The following is a 21,686-nucleotide window of genomic DNA, read 5'->3' as shown; positions in this document are numbered from 1 at the left end:
GAAATGTGAAATTTCTGAATTTGTATCTAAATGTTTGATTTGTATTAGGTACCTTCAAGATTGCTTCAGCTTGTTATGATTCGAGAATGAAAATAGGAACGAGTTACTATGGATTTTGTTTCAGGACTTCCATTATCTTTGAAGAAGAAAGATGCCATCTAGGTTATTGTTGATCGCTTAACTAAGTTAACACACTTTTTACCTATTCGGATAGATTTTTCACTCGAAAAGTTGGCAAAACTGTACGTTGCTGAGATTGTTAGACTTCACGGGGTACCACTATCTATATCTCTGATCGAGATCCATGATTTACTTCTAGATTTTGGAATAAATTTCACGTAGCCTTAGGCACTAGATTACATTTTAGCATGGTATTTCATCCACAAATTAACGGTCAGTTTGAACGAGTAATTCAGGTACTCGAAGATATGCTTCACTGTTGCATTCTAGAATCTAAAGGTAGCTGGGAAAATTTCTTCCTTTAGTTGAATTTACGTATAACAATAGTTATCATTCGAGCATCAAGATGGCATCGTACGGAGCTCTTTATGGTCGAAAATGTAGAACTCCTTTATATTGGACTGAATTGAGAGAGAAAAAACTTTTCGGTACTGATTTAATTAGAGAAACTAAAGAAAAGGTCAAGGTTATTCGAAATAGTTTGAAAGCTCTATCGATCGACAGAAAGCATACGTTGATTTGAAAAGAAAAGACATTGAATTACAGGTCCATGACAAAGTATTTTTAAAAGTATCGCCCTAGAAGAAAGTTCTTTGTTTTGGCTGAAATGGGAAGCTTAGTTCACGATTTATCAGACCGTACGAGATCATCGAGAGAATCGGACCGACAACTTATCGTTTGGCCTTACCATTTGAATTAGAGAAAATTCAAAACATATTTCATGTATTGATGTTATGGCGATATCGATCCGACCCTTCACATGTAATTTCGCCTATTGATGTGCAAATTCAATTAGATATGTCGTATAATGAGGAACTAGTTAGAATTATGGCTCAGGAAGTTAAAGAATTGATAAATAAAAGCATAGCTTTAGTTAAAGTTCTTTGGCATCATAACGGGGTTAAGGTAGCTACTTGCGAACCAGATGAGGCTATGAAAGTGCACTATCCGATCCTATTTTCTTGTAAAATTTCTTAAGAAAGGGAGAGTTGTAACAACCAATTCTCAGTGGTGTCAAAAAAAAGGGTATCAAGACCATGATTTCGATAAGTGAGTTAATATTTTAATGATTATAGGGTTGTATTAAAGTTGAATTAAATTTTGGTTAAGAAATTTTAATGTTTAGATAGTTAAATAATTGAAACGGACTAAATCGTAAAAAACTGCAAAAGTTAATCACTATTAGCTTTTATGTGTTAAATGGTTATAAAACCATGATTTGCGGGCTTTAAAAGGTAAATAAACCTTAAATGGTTATAGTGGACGGTTAAATGGTTAATATTGTTTATTATATGTGTTATAATTATATTATTATTAATAAAATAAGAAAGTTAAGATAAAAAAGAAAAGAAAACAAAGCACTTTACCTTTTTTTTATATTTTTATTGTTTGTTTCATCTTCTCCATGCTGCAAACCTTCATAAAAACTTAAACAACATTCGGTGAAGCATATTTGGGGTCGTGTGGTAGGTATTTGGAGGCTCATTTCTTTTGATTTTTGTATTTTTGGAGTCTTGGGAGCTTCATCTAGTTAGTTTATGGATTTACTTTTAAAATTATCAAATGTTTAAAAATTTGCTATTGATGGAAATTTTATCTTTTGATGTTAATAAATGTATTTCGAATCTTATTGATAAATCTAGACTATTTAGCAAGGTACTTTTGAATGGTCTTGTAGCTAGGGTTGTAATTGTGACAATGTAGTAAAGTCAAGGACTAAAAACTAATTTTTTAACTGCATAGGGATTGTTACAAAATCAACATATTTTCTTTTAACTTAGTTTGTTTAAATGGAGAAGTCTAAGATAGATAGGTAAATGGAGTAATAGCAAAAGTTTAGGTTAAATGTGTATACCTTCATTGAAGGTTAGCTATGTGAATTATTTGAGTTTTTTGATATGGTTGAGTTCATTAATTGAATTAATGATTTTATCTAAATCAAGAATCAACTCCGTCGATCATTAGTCAGGGAAAAGAAAAGCTCGTTGAGTAGACTTAGTCGCATTTCCACATCTATCGAATTCCTGTAAGTTAGTATTATACATTTTATGTTTACAATTAATTATCACTATTAGTTTCACTATAAATTAGTATGTTATTATAAATTGTTAATTGGAGAAGTAATTCACAATAATGATTAGTTGTACCTTAAAATTATTCAGGCCTAGTGCCTAGCAGGCTTCGTGCCGTTGTGTTATTCAGGCTTAATGCCTAACACGCTTAGTGCCGGTGTGATATTCACGCTTAGTGCCTAGCAGGCTTTGTGCCAGTGTGTTATTCAGGCTTAGCGCCTAGTAGGCTTCTTACCGGTGGTACTCAGGCTTAGTGCCTAGAAGGCTTTATGCCAATGAATCAAGTTCTTTAGGTTATTGATGTTTTATTAAATTTCGAATTGAGCTAAAAAAAATTAGGTTAACTTCTCGAACTTACTAAGCTATGTTGATATTACTAGGTTGATTTCATTTTGTAGGTCTCTTAGAATCGTGTCGTCGGTTGGATCAATTCCAAAGCTCATACACTATCATCCATACCTTGGTAGTCATTTTTTACTTCGTTTTGATGTTGGTTAAAAGTGGCATGTAATTAAGAAGGTACTATGATATAATGTAGTAGAACTAGTGAGTTGAAATGGTCATTTTGATGTTTGAATTGTATGTTTGATATTTTGGTGTTTATGCTTTAAATATGATATGTTATGCATATATAATATTTGAAATAGTTGAGATATTGAATGTGATGATGTTTGGGTTGATTGAATATTTACATGTGGTACTAATGAGGGTACATTGCTTAGCTAGTGGAATTAGGTTGTATATGTGTGATTTTGATATGTCTTGGTCATGTTTAAGTAAGTATTGAATAGTTTTATATGTTGGTTAATTGTATGCTTGTGGCACAAGAAAATATAATTGGTAAACTTGATTTTTAAGGTACATTTTGGTACACACGGCCTGAGACACATGCAATCACACGGTCGTGTACCACACACGGTCTGTTCGTACAACTATGTGTTTTTTAAGTTTCAAGTGCAGGTTTGACATGGTCAGGCACACGACCTATGGCACAACCATGTGTCCCGAAGTAGTGAGTTACACGGGCAGACACATGGGTTGGGGCATGACCGTGTGGTCCTAGTCAATGAGTTACAGAGGATGGGGATACAGGTATATGGGATAGACACATGGCCATGTTTTAGCTACACGGGTTATCCTATGTCACATGGTCTGGCCACACAGCCGTGTGACCCCTGTTTCCAAAATTTTTAACTTTTTCCTAACTTTTTTTAGTTGTTTTAGATGAACCCCAAAATGTTTCCAATTTATGGTTTGGGCCTAGTAAGCTCAGTTAATACCCGTAAAAGCATGTTTGACTGAAATTGAATGTGTTTTGTTATTCATATTTACTTAGAAATATATAGAATTTATGTAAGGTTAAATGTTGTTAAGTTTTTTGCATTACTCAATAATCCAATCCGATGTCATAAGTGAGTTAGGGGTGTTACACTTCTAGCAAATGTGGGTGGCAAAGATAGTCGACTATGATTTTTAGGTGATTTATAGAAGGGGCAACACCAGTGTGGTGGCTGATGGGTTGTCTAGACAATAGTTCATTGAGGAAGGTTAGTATTGGCAAATGGGGTGTACTTCCATTGTTTCTAAATTGTTGGGAAAGGTATAACAATCTCGGAGACAAATTTTGAAGCTTAAGAAACTTTGTGCATCTTTGCAACTGTAGTCTTCCTCTCATCCAAAATATACATGGGATGGTCAACTTTTGAATAGGAAAGAGAATTTCGTAGTTGGTTCTAATTTTTTGTTGAGAAGGGAATTATTCAATTACTTCGATGAAGGGCCACTGGTGGACATTCAAGCACTAACGCTACTAGGCATAGAATGGATAGCATACTTTATTGGAAGGGAATGAATGAAGAGGGATTATGCCCAACCAAAAGCGTTAATCGAGGAGCCTCCTAAATTAGAATTGAAGGCACTTCCCTCATATTTAAAATATGTTTATTTAGATAATGCTTCTACTTTGCCTGTGATTGTTTCAGCAAAATTGACCGAAGAGAAAGAAGAGAAACTCATCCTATTGTTGAAAAAATTCAAGAAGGCTATTGGATGGACCATAGCCAATATTCGTGGCATTAGTCCATTTATATGCATGTCTAAGATCATCCTGGAAGATGGCGAGAAATGGGCAATTGATGGATAATAAAGACTGGACCCCAACATGAAGGATGTGGTAAAGAAAGAAATCATTAAGTGGTTAGATACGAGTATAATTTACCCCGTCTTAGACAGTTCATGGGTAAGTCCGGTCTAGTGCATGCCAAAGAAAGGAGGTATCACAGTCATTGAGAACAAGAATAGCAAGTTCATACCAACTAGAATGGTTACGGGATGGAGAATTTGCACCGATTACCAAAAGTTGAACAAGGCAACTAGGAAAGATCACTGTCCTTTACCGTTCTTGGACTAGATGCTGGATAGACTCGCGGGGTGAGCTATTACTATTTTCTTGATGGATACTCTGGGTATAATAAGATTACAGTAGTGCTAGAAGATTAACAAAAGATAACATTCGCATGCCCATACGGTACATTTGCATTTAGACGCATGTCATTTGGTTTATGTAATCCACCTGCAACATTTTAAAGATGTATGATGTCTATTTATTAACATGGTTGAGAAGTATTTGGAAGTGTTTGTAGATGATTTTTCAATATTCAGAGATACATATGATGATTACTTAGCCAATCTAGCCAAGGTACTAAGGCGATGCAAAGAAACAAACCTCGTACTTAACTACGAAAAGTGTCATTTTATGGTACAAGAAGGTATTGTTCTAGTGCACCGGATAACGAGACATAGGATTGAGGTAGATAAAGCAAAGGTAGATGTTATTGAGAAACTCCCACCTCCAACATCTATAAAGGGTGTTAGGAGCTTTTTGGGCCACGTCGGTTTCTATCAGATATTTATCAAGGACTTCTCCAAAATTGCTAAAACCTTATGCAAATTATTGGAGAAGGACACGATGTTCAAATTTGATGAGGAGTGCTTAAAAGCTTTCAATGATTTGAAGAGTCGGTTAGTTTTGGCACCCATAATCGTCACACCGGACTAGGATTTGCCATTTGAATTGATGTGTGATGCAAGTGACTTCGTGATAGGAGTTGTCATGGGCCAGTAAAGGAACAAAATTTTTTATCCCATCTACTATGTAAGTCGGACTCTGACAGGAGCTCAATTGAATTATACAGTAATAGAGAAAGAGTTACTTGCCATTGTGTTTTCTTTTGACAAGTGTCGATCTTATCTTGGAGGTACCAATGTGTCTGCCTATACGAATCATTTGACAATTAAGTATTTACTTGCCAAGAAAGAAGCTAAGTCGAGATTGATCTAGTGGGTACTACTACTCCAAGAGTTCGATCTGGAAATTCAAGATCAAGAAGGGGTAGAAAACCAAGTAGCAGACCACTTGTCCAAATTAGAGCCACAAGAAGGGAATTCTCCACTTATAGCCATTCAAGAGACATTCCTAAGTAAACACATACTGAAGGTAAATCATGTCCATAATACCCCTTGTTTTGCTGATATTTCTAACTATTTAGCTTGTAGATTGATGTTAGTTGATAAGATCTATCACCAAAAGAAAAACTTTCTTCACGATGTGAAGTACTATTTCTAGGAAGAGCTATATTTGTTGCAAAGGTGTGCAGATCAAATGATCAGGAGATGCATAGCAGAAGATGAAGTACATAAGATTTTATATCATTTTCACACAGCTTCAAGTGGGGGATACTTTGGAGGTACATGTATTGCAGCCTACGTATTGCAAGCTGGATTCTTTTGGCCAACGCTATTCAAAGATGCATATGCTTATGTAAAAAGTTGTGATCGATGCCAAGGGTTGGAAACGTCACCGACAGAAATGAGATGCCCTGAGCAAACATCATTGAGGTAGAATTATTTGGTGCTTAGGGTATTGACTTCCTTGGTCCTTTCCGTCCATCTTTTGGTCACAAGTACATATTGGTAGTAGTACATTAGGCAGAAGCATGTTTTCACAAGGTTTGGAACCCCAAGAGCTATCATCAGTGATGAAGGGTCCGATTTTGTGAACAAATGGTTGAAATGGTTACTCGACAAACATGGAGTGAAGCACAAGGTTGCCACAGCTTACCATCTGCAAACGAATAGACAAGCTAAACTGGAGAACAAAGAAATAAAAGGCATACTCAAGATGGTAGTTTGCCCGAATCGATGAGACTGGTCCAAAAGTCTGGATGATGCTTTATGAGCCTACAGGACAGCATACAAGACACCTTTAGGGATGTCACCTTATAGGTTGGTCTTTGGGAAAGCTTGTCATCTGCCCTTGGAGTTAGAACACAAATCTTACTGGGCTTTCTAACAACACAACTTGGATCTTAAGCTTGCTAAAGAGAAATAGATGCTTTAACTCAATGAGTTAGAAGAGTTCGGGATGTTCTCATACGAGAATGCCAAACTATTTAAGGAAAGACTTAAAAGATGGCATGACAAGCACATTCGAGTTCAAGAATTTGAAGAAAGTCAACAAGTCTTATTATTCAATTCCAAATTAAGGTTCTTTCCACGTAAGTTAAAATCACATTGGTCTGGTCCATTTAAGATTCATCAAGTCTTTCCATATGGAGTTGTTGAACTTCAAGATAAATGAGGTAATTTTCGAGTCAATGCTCAGCGTTTAAAACATTATTGGGGGGATAAAATTGAGCAGGATACAGTCTCATTCATTTTATCAAATATTTAATTTTTCTCATTTTTCATTTTAAATAAATGATTTAAGGTATATTTTCGGGATTAGCATGTTTAAAAAAATTCTATCTAGGAGATTGGAACTTAAGCGGGACCGCTTGTGACCCCTCTAATCTTTCCTAGGAATTGATTTTAACATAATCTTCCGAGAAATTATTCATTAAATGACAAAATAATATTTTACTTTTTCAAATAAAAGGGTCAATTTTTATCCAAGTTTTAATTGCAACTCAATTTTGAATTTTCTTTAAGTTTACGTACTTAATTGAATTATTTTCAAATTTCAGTTACTCTTTTGAAAATATTAAAAATTAGATGTCTCTTTTGTAAATATCTTCAAAGGGATCTAAAATAAATGTTTTTAATTTAATTTTAATAAATAAGATGGTAATAACGGTATATAATTATATTTATATTAATTATTATCAACTTTGCATAGAATTAGAATTTGTTTAAATTTGATCATATTTTAATTAATAATTTTTTCAATAAATTAATAGAAAATAATAATTTAATATGCATTATATTAATTATTAAGTGTTATTAACTTTTTGTAGAATTAGAACTTAGAATATTTTAATTATTAATTTGTTCGAAGAATTCTAATGGAACTCGTACCCTCTTCACTATAAATTCCAATCACCTTCTACACTTTTTCACATCACCTTAAACAAACCACACCAATAATCACCTAGTGCTGCAGCTCTCGAACCTCTAGCCACAACATCTCCCAGCTCCACACGGCACACTTGCACCCAGCAACTGATCACCCTACATTGCTATTGTCGCTCACGCCAGGCCTACTCCCACGCACCTGCCTTTATCACACCACGCTGCCGCTAGTTGCTGCCCAGATGACGCAACAACTCATGCTAAGGAGGTGCACTACTGCTGTGCGTTACTTCAAACCTGTGCACACCTTTGCTAGCCGCACACCCCTACCTAACGCACCACACCATCAAGACACCCTCCAACCATCCCTAAACCGACCTCTTTTTCTTTATATTTATTTTCTTTGAGTTCTTAATTTTTATATAAATGTGGCAAGACAAATTTTTCTCCTAAATTTCAAATTTATTTAATATTTCAATTTATTGAATTGTTAATATTTTATACTAATTGAATTTTTGAGAAAATATTTGTTTCCATCTTATATTCAGGTTGATCATGCCTCGCAAAAGAACTTGTGCCTCTGTCCAAATTGACGAATTATAAAACAAATTCCACTGTGAAGAAGCCAAAGCGAGATACGAAAACGTTTTCAAGAATCAACAAATGCACCTTGAAAAAGGCTTTATACTGAAAGAATGCAACTATATCGATTTCATGTCGCGCATTCGACAAATTGCTGAAGCTCTCAATTGAGAGTTGTTTTGTGAGAAAAGACTTAGTGCAAATGAGGAATTAGTTCGTGAATTTTATGACAAATTTGACCTCAAACGAATTGACGGAAGTTTCTGTGCGAGGAATTAAGGTACTAATAAACTCAAACGCTATTAATGAATTCTTTGAATTACCTGATTTTGAAGACGAAGAATATTCTTCCTTGATGATAAATATTGAGGCTAAAATTTTACAAGAAATTCTTAAGGAACTTACAGTTCCAGGTTCTAAGTGGACTGTGTCAAAGCAAGGAATTCACACTTGTCGTAGAGAATATTTGACACCACTAGCGAATGTATGGTTCTATTTCATTTGATTCAACCTTATGCCTATTTCGCATGGAACTACAATTTAGAGTGAATGGTCTTATTATACTTGATTTTAACTGGAAAGACCATTGATGTGGGAAATTCATTCTGATAGAAATGCAGAATTGTGCCGCTAGACATTCTCGCCCAACTTACTTTCCCTTTATGATAATAATTTTGTGCTTGAAAGCTAAAATTCTTGCAAACAAACAAAAGACAGGTTATAGCCAAGACACAATCACAGATTGAGACTTCTACCGAATAGCTGGAGACTTTGTTCTCCAGTGAGGAGTTGAAGAGAACGAGGATCTCGAAGAAGAAGAAGAAGAAGATCCTAAAGAGATTGAACCAATGCAGTCAGCTGAAATCCCTGATAAGGAAGAACCAATAGAACTAGTAACCGAACTTGACATGACAACCTCAATGTTCAGAATTTAATCGCCTCTCCCAGATCTTTGAGATGAGTTGTCAAAGTTGATGGACATAATGCAACATATGCAGTGGCAGCAACAAGCTTACTGGAGATATTCAAAAATACGGGATGACTCAATGAGAAGCACTCTTACGAAAATATTCAATGACCCGTTTATTTTTGTGCCTGAGTTTCTAGATTTTAATTTGAACCATGGAGTCCACTATCAAAGAGGGAATGAAGCGATTCATGCAAGAACAAAGATGATGGGGCTCTGTAAATAAATAAGAAAGGAGGGATCTTTACCTTATATTATTTTCTTTCTTAGGTTATTTTAGGATTAGGATCTATTATAATTTTTAATTTTTCGCATAATAAAAGAAGAGATTGAAATCATAATAATGAATTTTTTTTATAATGAGAAGTGTGGCAATAGATATATACATGTCTAGGATTGGATCTAGAAAGAGCTTGGTACTTAAGTAGTCAAATTGACTCACCTTCTATTTTCTAGAATCTTACCTAGTGTATAGTATCTATTCACTGTTAACAATGAGGACATTGTTCATCTTAAGTAGGGGGACCGAAAAATTGAAATCATTTCCTTTCAGAATAAAATTTTCTTTTAATTATGATTAAGTTATATTTTGTTCAAAAATTTGAAAATTTTCTAAGTATGCTAAACTTCAGTATGAATAAAGTTCTATTATTTCAATAATTGTTATGCTAGCTGAATTATGACATAAATGTACTTTTAATAAGTATGTAAATCATACCATAAAATTTTTAGTTCCTTAGAAAAGCTAGGAATGCATGAAAGTTTATGTCTCTAGAATTGACTTAGTAATTTCTTGAGACGAAATCCTAGGAAGCATGGAATGTTGAAAATGATTTAGGAAACTTTTGTTTGGACCGCTTGAGCCTTTAAAGCCAACCTTGACGAATTGTTATCCCTTGCAACCCAACTTTGAAGCTACATGGCCTAATTTTATTTGAACCTTGCAATATTTAGCCATCACTTTTCTCTTAATTATCTTTAAATTGTCTCAAACACTAGACTCAGTACTATTCAAAATATTCTTTGAAAATAAGTTTGGGAGAGTTGAAAAGAGGTATCAAGTGCTCAAAAAATTATAGTACATAAATAAAAATGCTCGTGAAAAAAAAGAAGAGAAAGAGCATATGTATTTGAAAGAAAATAGATGTACAAAAGAGCACGTGAAAGTAAAATAAGTTGGTGTATTGAAGGTAAATATTTTGAAGGTCTAACTGAAGCTAAGTCTAGGGTTTTTAGCCTAAATTTATCTATCTTTCACCTACCCCTAGCCTAGTCACGTTACAACCTATTTAAAAGACATATTGATTCAAGTTTCTATGCTACCTACATTAGTGGAGAAAAATTTCTATATTCAACATATGGAGGCATAAGTTAAACTTAATTATTGTAGCTTAATCTTAAACAAGGGAATAAAATCAAATTGGTAGGGATTTAACATGTCATTATTGAGTAAGCATTTAGTCTATTTTTGCTATCATAATAGTAATTGATATTAATTTGAATGATATGTACACTTAAGTAGCATAAATATCAAATTTCTTGTTTTTGAGCATAAGTATACTAAATTCATAATTTTGGGAAGAGTGTTAATTTTAAGGAATTTTTCAAAGGTGTTTTCGAGAAATTCCTTTCAATTTGTGTTTTACTCGGGACGAACAATGATTAGGTTTGGGGGTGTGGAAACACGAAAATATACACACTTTTTCATGCCCTTATTAACTCAAATTCACGTAATTTCGTGGTAATTCTTGTCAAAAAACATATAATAATTATAAAGTAATTAAATTGTACTTATATTATTAACATGTTGAATTTTAATTAATTTTATAATAAAATTTGATTTATTTTGATTTATTTTCGATAGATTCGCACAAAGGGGAAAAATTGGCTTGGTAGACACTATTGGAAGCACAAAATCGAGAAGCGATTTTGAATCATCGAGACGAATTAATTTTTCAGCCTAAGACGGTCCAAATTATGAATATTAATTCATAATATATTTAATTTTAATTTTAATCTAATTTATTTTGGGTTAAATAATTATTAATTAATTATGAAAAGAAGCTCAATTAGGCTAAACCAAGCAGACCGATCCAATCGAGCAATGGGCTGCCCAAACCTGTAACACCCTTAACCTGTATTTGTCACTAGAATAGGGTTACAGAGCATTACCAAATTTTATGTTTCAAAACTATCAAAATTTCATTTTAATTCATATCATTAATCACAGTAAACCAAACAATAAAATGCATATCATGCCTTATACGAGCCCTCAAGGCCCTAAAAACACATTAGAAACAAGTCGGGACTAAATCAGAAACATATAGAATTTTTCAGAAAAATATGAAAGTTCGCAAATTGCAGGGGTCACATGGTCATGTGGACATTCGAAGTAAGGATACACGACCGTGTCCTATCTTGTGTAACTCTCTGACTTGGGTCACACGGCCAAGCCACACACTCATGTGTCAGGCCGTGTAAATTTCAAAATGCAACCTTTAAAAAACCTACAGGGGACACACGACCATGTCGCTTGGCCGTGTGTCACACACGGCTGAGACACATGCCTGTGTCTCTGACTGTGTGGACGAAAAATAGGTCATTTCCAAGCCATTTTTCTCACCCATTCATGCACACACCTAGAACCAATTTACCACATGTAATCAAGCATCCCAAAGTACACCAAACCATACAACAACAAGCTACCCAAACAGGTACATATTCATACAACCAATATGCCCAAAGGCACCTCAATCACAACAATTAAACATGTATAACTAAATACTTAGTTTAGCCAAAACCTACCATTTAACATTTAGTATCATAAGCCATAAATACCAACTACATTTTTAATACCAAAATGACCATGTTCAACTTCCATTGTCTAAGCATCATAAAGACTATAAATTCATCCATCAAAAGGCTACATACATATATCCACATATCAACCATTTCAATCATTCAAAATACAAAATTTACAAGCCAAAACATAATGGCTAAAACATCAACCAAAAACACCTATAAATATGCATATTTATCCAATTATCAATTAACTTGTTTCCATGCCAAAACATGACATAATTACTACATAATCTCCACACCATATTAGATTCATGCCATATCTAGTTCAAAACCTTTCCAAAGCATACCACATCTTGACCATGTTGAGGCCAGTTAATCATATATCACTTTGGCCATTCAAACATGCTTTAACACATTATCAAATTAGCACATATCAACAAGGCTACATCACCCAAAATAACATATACATGCTAAATACATCAACTAACATTCAACTAATCATCAACCATAAGTTCAACTATTCATGCCATTATAACCTTAACCAAGACATCAAAATCTACCGATATAATCGTTGGATACTGTGATGGATCTCCAACTAGCTTCCAACTCGATCAAGCTTCCTATAATCTGAAAAGTAAAGGAAAAACAATCGCGTCAGCAATGAATGCCTAGTAAGCTCGTATAAACTTTAGTCATATCAATTCATTTCAAATATGAAATTTATACATATCAAGAATAGTCCTATACCGATACCGCAAGATTCATGAAACCATATTCAACAACTCACAAAGTGAATAATTCCACCGCATCACATATACATATCATCCCTAGCATAGTAGGATTTTATAAAACTTTAAACCCTTTCAAATTTTCTTATTTTCATTTGGATTTCATTACTTTCCATAGCATTTACTTTCTTTAGCTTAAATAACAACATCAATTCAACTCATCATTCTCTTTCTCATCATTTTACACTTTAAGTATGAACTTACCATTTCATTCTCTTTCCACACTCGTTTCATATGCATAACATACAAGACATAAAGATGTCCTTAACCATAGCCACAAACTTGTGCATTTAAACATATCTCTTTTGGAATTAACCACATGTTAAACCATTTCAAAAGAAATTACATAATTTAAAACTTACAACTCTTTCATGATCACAAGCATATTTCCATTTAGGCACTTACGATTTCAATGCATAACTTATAGTTTAACATGGCATAATCCAACCACAACTTGGCCAAAGCTTAAGCATTTACACCAAACATGTTAGCATACAAGATATAAATCGTAGGCACATTAACATAAATAGCCATTTAGCCAATACATGTATCTCATGAGTTTATAACTCATCTCAACCTATATAATTTTCATGTATCATCATATCAAGGATGTTCATATATGTGCATGTCATAAAACATATCGTTCTCTTACCGTTTCTTATCCGAATAATGCCCGTTGAACCATTTAGAATACCGTTGGATACTTGGGATAGCCACAAATAATGTGCCAACTCATATAACTGTAATCTATCAATTTATGTATATGTATGCTCACAATAGTTGTGAATCAGAATGCTCACACGAGCTATGAAAATGGGCCTGCTCACACGAGCTCTGGGTTGGAACGTCGATACACGATGCTACTCACACAAGATGTGGAGTATCCGTAACACATGCCAGACCTCAGCCATCGGTAGGACGTTCAGGACTAGCACCCAAATCATGTAAACTCTAATGATATGTCATTTGTATCCTACAAATTCTTAAGGTTCAAACGGGGCTCGATAATCGTCGTACGTCGTTGAATTTACGTCGTTTCATAACACGGTAAATTGCATACTAACATATATATTGATTTAATCACAGCATAATCACAAATTAACAATCAATTTTATCAAAATTATACAGAATACAGTTCATACGAACTTACCTGGCTAAATTACAGAAATACCAAAGTTTAAGGGTATTTTGGTAATTTTCCATTTTCCTCAATTTTCCACCCGATCTTGATCTAAATTAATGATTTCAGTTAATTTATCAAATTAGATAGTAAAACAATATATTTCATGCAATTTGATCATTTTGATACTTTTACAAAATTACCCTTAAATTTTTACTTTTATTCAATTTAGTCCCTAAGCCTAAAACATGCAAATTAACCATTTTAATGACAAATTATAATAGCCAAAATTCATGGCACCCATATCAGCCAATATTTGTTATAATTTCACATCAAATCCTTATACTTTTATTATTTTAACAATTTAGTCCCTAATCGGTAAATTCATCAAAAATCACTTAATAAAATGCTTTTAATTATGAATCAACATTCCAAATTCATCATCTAACATAAAAAATACAAGAATCATCAATGGAAACATTCAAAATTACTAACAACGAGGCTAAAACGAACTTACATGCAACCTATGAAGCTTGGCCGAAGCTTGAAGGTCCAACAATGGCTTTCTCCTTCCTCAAATTCAACAACACATAAAAAGAAAAAAGATGATATCTTTTACTTTAATTATTTACCTTTTAATTTGTTTTATTTTTAATTAATAAAACACACATATATATTCATAATAAAACAAAACCAACCGCCCACTCAAATGTAATATGGTATATTTACCATATTAGTCCATATACTTTCATTCATTAAGCCATTAAATCACTCACATTAAATAGCGATTGACTTTTTCAACTTTTACAATTTAGTCCATTTTAATTAATTAACTATCGAAACATTAAAATTTTTCAATGGAACTTTAATACCACCTTAATGACATTCCGTAAATATTTATAAAAATATTTACAGCTCAGTTTGTATAAACGAGGTCCCGATACCTCATTTTCTAGAACCACTTGACCTCAGGGTTTTAGCACTTGAACTTAAAAAAGCGCTTATATAACATAAATTATCAAATCAAAAATATTTTTAAAACCATATTTGACTTGTAAATATTAAATAATATTATTTACGAACATACTCGTCAGATTTGGTGGCCCCGAAACCACTGTTTCTGACACCACTGAAAAATAGAATGTTACAAAAACTGTCCAACATGCTGACCCAATCAGCTTATTTACCTAATTATTTGGCTTGCAAAACAACCCTTGAAGCTTTCTTGAAATTGCATTCAAACCCCTCTACTATTCAAGCCTTTGTAGATTTGGCCCTAGCTAAATTTAGCAAGTCTGAAAGCTTCAAACTTGCCACATGTGTGGTCGGCCACCGGGGAAGTCTATGGCTACTAATTTTTTCTATTTTTAGTAGCCTACTCAACCTATAAGTACCCCCCTTAGCTGTTCATTTCAAACTCACCTCTTATCTTTTCATTCTTCACTTCTCTCTCACTTTCTCTCTTCAAAACCGTTCCTTTGTTCTTCTTTTTCCCTTCCATTCCTTTGTCGATTTCCCCTCCTGGAAAAGAGCCCTTCAACCACTATTCGACGTAGCATTCAAGTGCTCATAGAAGCCTTGGTTCAATAAGAACAAGCGGAGAAGGAGGAGCAGAGCAAACTAGTCAAGCTTTAGAGAAACACTGGATTTGATTCTAGTTCCCTATCCTTTAATTTTTATTGTTGTTGTTATGAACAAGTGGCGTGTTGAGCTATTGAGGGGGGCTTGGGTTCGAATCTCATTGCAAGCAAAAAGGATATTTATTTTGCTAGCATGAGGTGATAGGAGTTTGAGGTGGTTTCGAACTCTGTTGGGTGAGAGTTTGAATGGGTCTTGGAGGTTGTTATGGAGGATAATATTGGGATTTGGGGAGGTTGTTGTTGTAGAGAGCTATATATAATCTCATTTGTTCCTTGTTCTAAATGGGGGAGATCAGCGAGGCTTTCAAGGTATTCGTCACTTTCTCCAACCTGTATTGCTTCCATTCCTAACTGGAGGTAGTCGAGGTTGATTGGCACATTTCCTGGGAACCAAGGGTGCGATGATCATTGATTTGCAGAATAAGAGTGTTCGGATCGAAGGGAATCTGCAAATTGCATTAGGTGTGTAAACTCCCCACTGTAACTGTAGAATGGCAAAAGCCAAAAGGTTGAAATACGATGTTTGAGACCACACGAGCGTGTGATCGCTCGTGTGGAAAGCTGAACCTGCGAATCATTGGCAATAAACTGTGGAGGCCTCCATGAGCATTTTCATGGGCTTAGGCCGTAATGGCCCACGTTGGGTCATGTGGGCTCAATGGGCTTGTGGGCCCCACACAGATGAAACCCACTATTTGTGGCAAATACTAGACTGGGCTATGTAGATCTCATAGCCGTGGTGAAATTTGGGCTGAACAGGTGATAGAGGGTCACGTGCGGACCGAGATCGAGTTGCCAAGTCACAGGAAAATCCTACAAAAACTATCGACACTTAGATCTAAAACGGAAACAGAAAACAGAAAATTAAACTTAAAAGACCAAGAAAACAAAATTGAAATAGAATCATACTTGGGCGGCAAGAAATGATGAATAAAGAATGTTTCTTGATGCCAAAGAATGTTGCAAAACAAATCCTTGAAGCTTGGAATGGCTGGAAACGCAACAAGAACAATTAAACCAAGTTAATCAACAATTCGACACAAACAAAAATAATTAAAAAAGAACAAACAGCAAAAAGGATGGATAAAGTCCTAAGAAGCCTTGAAATCAAGAAAGATTTCACAACTCCCTTCAAACGGCCCTAATCTTCCCTCCAATGTAAAAACACGGCAAGAAGAAGGTTGAAGATGGCTCCCACAATCAAAAAGATTTTTAAAACTACTTCTAAAGTAAACTCAAGAGAGAATTCTTGGAGAAACTCAAAGAGAGTTTTCACTCCCCAAAAAAAATCTGAATTCAATATATCCTGTATAAGGGTGGCCGGCCAAGCCATATATATAGGCCTCCTAACTACTTTCCTATCCCTACTAGGAAAACTAAAAAAAACCCTAATTGTTGCCTTTCAAGGGAATTTCATCCAAGGCCTTTAAATGGGCCTCTTGGACTGAATTCTTACATAGAAATTTATTCATAAAGTCTAAAAATTAAAACTAAGTATTTAAAGAATTAAAATTTTACAAATTGGGTCACTTTGACAATTTGGTCTAATTTTCAACTAAGTCTAATTTAAACTTCTTGGTTGGGCTTGGAACATCTTATTGGGTCGTATCTTCAAGAACTTGGGCTTGTAATCCGTTCTCTCCCGAAATTGGTTCGTTGATACTCATAATTGAGATGCAATGCGCCTTAGCTGTAAGATTCATTTCTTGGACCAAGATTTCCAAGATTTGAAATCTTGATTTTCTTGATTCTTGAAATCGCTCAAAACAACAAAATTGGACCATGATTCGGTTTCTTGATTTTCTTGAAAACAAGAAAGTGAATCTTGATTTTCTTTTTCCTTTGTATACGCATCTAGGGCCTTGCTAATGAAGTCTTGAACGGTTCCATTTAGTTTCATACACATTTGCCTGGCCTTTGACCTCATTATTGGGCCTTGTGGTAATTTGAGCCCATCACGTTCTTGAGCTTGAGTTGGGCCTTTGGGACTCGTATCATTCCCCTTTCCTCAAAAAGATTCGTCCTCGAATCTAAAAAATCAACGACTTGACCAATTCTAGACATCTTATTTTTATTTTTTATTTTTTTTGGAATACCTGCAAAACAAAGACTCAACACTCAAAAATTAACAAACCTCACCGTTAATCACTCAAAAAGGAAAATCAAATTCACAAAGAGGTAGAATTCAGTCTTGTGAGTACTTTAGTAGAGTCTATATCAATCAATTAGAAAGTGTATGAACCGTAACTACCAAAGAATCTTAATTGCACTAGGAGTCCAAAAAGTGACGAGGCACCAATTTATTTGTGTCGCACCGAGGAAGAATTGTGCACACTTTTAAATCCTACTAACACAAGAAACAAGAAGGTGTTAGATACTGTAAAGGAAGAATAAAAGAAAAACAAATGAAAACCTACAGCTAAGAATCAATAAAAATTGCTGACACCCGAAAACTCGAAAAAACTGCGGAGTAACTTCACAACTTCGTTCGAGGTGTTCTCGATCTCCAAAAATCACAAAATTTAAACTGGAATGTCCTTAATATTGTATATTTGATCTGGAAAGTTTCGGCACTAAACTCAACTCGCTGAATATTTTTTTAAATTTTTATTTGATTTCGTATTTTTCTATTTTTTTGACTTTTTCTACTGATTTTTTTTGCGGGAGATGTTTTTTAATATTCTATCACAATGCCACAAATATGCATATAAAATTTCAGACCAATCGGACAATATTTTCCACTTAAATGAATTTTTTTCAAAAATTTTTCTTGGTAAAAACTGCTATATGCTGTTTTTTAAAGGAAATCAGTTTAGAAATCAACCAAGAACACCCAAAACGCCCAAAATCTGATACCAAATGATAGGAGGTTGCGCATGGACCAAGATCGAGTTGCCAAGTCAGGGGAAAATCCTACGAAAACTATCGACACTTAGATCTAAAACATAAACAGAAAATAGAAAATTAAACTTAAAAGGCTAAGAAAACCAAATTGAAATAGAATGATACTTGGGCGGCAAGAAAGGATGAATAAAGAACGTTTCTTGATGCCAAAGAATGTTACAAAACAGATCCTTGAAGCTTGGAATGGCTGCAAACGCAACAAGAATAATTAAACCAAGTTAATCAACAATTCGACACAAACAAAAATAATTAAAAAAGAAAAAATAGCAAAAAGGATGGATAAAGTCCTAAGAAGCCTTGAAATCAAGAAAGATTTCACAACTCCCTTCAAACGGCTCTAATCTTCCCTCCAATGTAAAAACACAGCAAGAAGAAGGTTGAAGATGGCTCCCACAATCAAAAAGATTTTTAAAACTACTTCTAAAGAAAACTCAAGAGAGAATTCTTGGAGAAACTCAAAGAGAGTTTTCACTCCACAAAAAAAATCTGAATTCAATATATCCTGTAAAAGGGTGGTCGGCCAAGCCATATATATAGGCCTCCTAACTACTTTCCTATCCCTACTAGGAAAAAAAAAACCCTAATTGTTGCCTTTCAAGGGAATTTCGTCCAAGGCCTTTAAATGGGCCTCTTGGACTGAATTCTTACATAGAAATTTATTCATAAAGTCTAAAAATTAAAACTAAGTATTTAAAGAATTAAAATTTCACAAATTAGGTCACTTTGACAATTTGGCCTGATTTTCAACTAAGTCTAATTTAAACTTCTTGGTTGGGCTTGGAACATCTTATTGGGTCGTATCTTCAAGAACTTGAGCTTGTAATCCGTTCTCTCCCGAAATTGGTTCGTTGATGCTAGTTACTGAGATCCAATGCGCCTTAGCTGCAAGATTTAGTTTCTTGGACCAAGATTTCCAAGATTTGAAATCTTGATTTTCTTGATTCTTGAAATCGCTCAAAACAGCAAAATTGGACCAAGATTCGGTTTCTTGATTTTCTTGAAAACAAGAAAGTGAATCTTGATTTTCTTTTTCCTTTGTATATGCATCTAGGGCCTTGCTAATGAAGCCTTGAATGGTTCCATTTAGTTTCATACGCATTTGCTTGGCCTTTGACCTCATTATTGGGCCTTTGTGGTAATTTGAGCCCATCATGTTCTTGAGCTTGAGTTGGGCTTTGTGACTCGTACAACATGCCACATGAGCGTGTGGGCCCACTTGGGCCGAGTAATAGGCCTTGGGCCCATTTACACTATTGTGACCAATTAGGTTACCTGAGTCGCTGAGGTGATTGTGGACTTTTCAAGAGGTCGATATCTGGCCCAAAATACCCTCGATGGGTAAAATGAGTAAAATTCCCCTATAAGGTAAAATGACCGAAATACCCTCATAGGGTAGAATATCGAAATACCCCTATAGGATAAAATGACCGTAATACCTCTGTAGGGTAAAATGACTGTAATACCCTTGTAGGGTAAAATGACCGTAATGACCCTATAGGGTAAAATGACCGTAATACCATTGTAGGGTAAAATGATCGTAATACCCTTGTAGGGTAAAATGACCGTAATGCCCCTATAGGGTAAAATGACCGTAATATCCCTGTATGGTAAAATGATCGTATTACCTCTGTAGGGTAAAATGACCGTAATGCCCTTGTGGGTAAATGACAATTTTTCCCCCTCGAGGTCAAATGATTATTTTGTCTGTGGTTAAATTACTGGTTTGTCTGTGTTTGGTATGAATAATTTGCCTGTGATTTGAATGATTGATTCTAAGCATAGCATTCTGCATACACGACATACTATATGGGGTTAGGATACTGTTATGGAGGAAGTACTATACTAGTGGTTTTGCCATAATCACTGCTACTGGTGGCTTGGCCACATATACTATTACTGGCAACTTTGGTGCAATACTGTTGCTGGCAACTTTACTGCGGTGCTGTTGATGGCTTTGAACCGATCATAGTACCATTACTGATGGCTTTGTACCGATCATAGTACTGTTACTAATGGCTTTGTGTCGATCATAGTACTGTTACTGATGGCTTTGTGCGAATCATAGTACCGTTACTGATGGCTTTGTACTGATCATTTCACTGTTACTAATGGCTGTGTGCCGGTCATATCACTGCTGCTGCTAGCTTTGAGCTGATCATGTTACCGTTGCTGATGGCTGTGTGCCGGTCATATCACTGCTACTGATGGCTTTGAGCCAATCACATTACTGTCTTATGGCTTGTAGCCATTCTGTTTATAGCTTATAGCTATCCTGTTTACGGCTCTTAGCCATTCTAACTACTGGTAGCTCTGCTGCATTATTACTATTGGTAGCTATGTTGTGATATTGGTGTGAGGGTTGGGTGGGTCGACTCTGTCCCCACATGGTGTGTTGGGTTGGTACGGGTGGTATGTTGGCTGGATTAGGATGGGTTTGCATACTTGCACCACACTGTTTCTGTATCGGGCTTAGGCTCACACTGTTTCTGTTTTGGGATAAGGCCAACACTGTACTGTTACTGTTAAAGGGCTCTGGCCTAGACTGATTCTGTTCTATATGCCGACTGTTTGATAAGGGATTACACACTGAGTTTTCGTAAACTCATCCTCTCCTCTTAATTGTGCAGGTAACCATCAGATTTTGTTTTTAGCTTTTGATTTATAAGTAACTGAATTTGGGTATTTTTATGTAAAAAGGACTCTTTAAAGTTATGAAATTTGAATTGGGGGTTTTATTTATTTAGTTTGATATAAACAGATAGTTGTAAAATAAGACGAGTTTTCAAAGACACCACGTTTTCGCAATAAATGAGATTTTGGAAAATTTATAACATTTTAAAAGTGATTAGTTTCTAATGATGCACGCTTGGAAATGAACAACCCGTTTTGGAATCACCGTTTAATAACAAAATGATTAATTGATTTTAAAGATTTGAACAAAACAAGTTTTACGCTAAACACCTCAATGTGACACCGCCAGATTCGGCCATAACTCCTAGGCTGGGTTTGAGGTGTTGCAATTTTAATTTTTGCATTTTAATAGAATAATTAGGAAATTGATACATTAGAGATACAAATTTTAAACATCAGCTTTACTAACATATTTTTTTTCTTTTGGTTTCAAGATATAGGAACATACTTATAGAAGATACTTATGTACTCAAGAAAACTAACGACTAAAGTTCTTCTGGTGGTATAGAACACAATATGAGGGAATAACATTTGCCTGCTAATAAGTAATGTAACACCCCTAACCCATATCCATCGCCAGAATAGGGTTAC

The sequence above is a fragment of the Gossypium raimondii genome, chromosome 3 (genome assembly GCF_025698545.1).
Source record: "Gossypium raimondii isolate GPD5lz chromosome 3, ASM2569854v1, whole genome shotgun sequence".
NCBI classification, from domain to species: Eukaryota; Viridiplantae; Streptophyta; class Magnoliopsida; order Malvales; family Malvaceae; genus Gossypium; species Gossypium raimondii.
Note: the sequence above shows the minus strand (reverse complement) of the source record.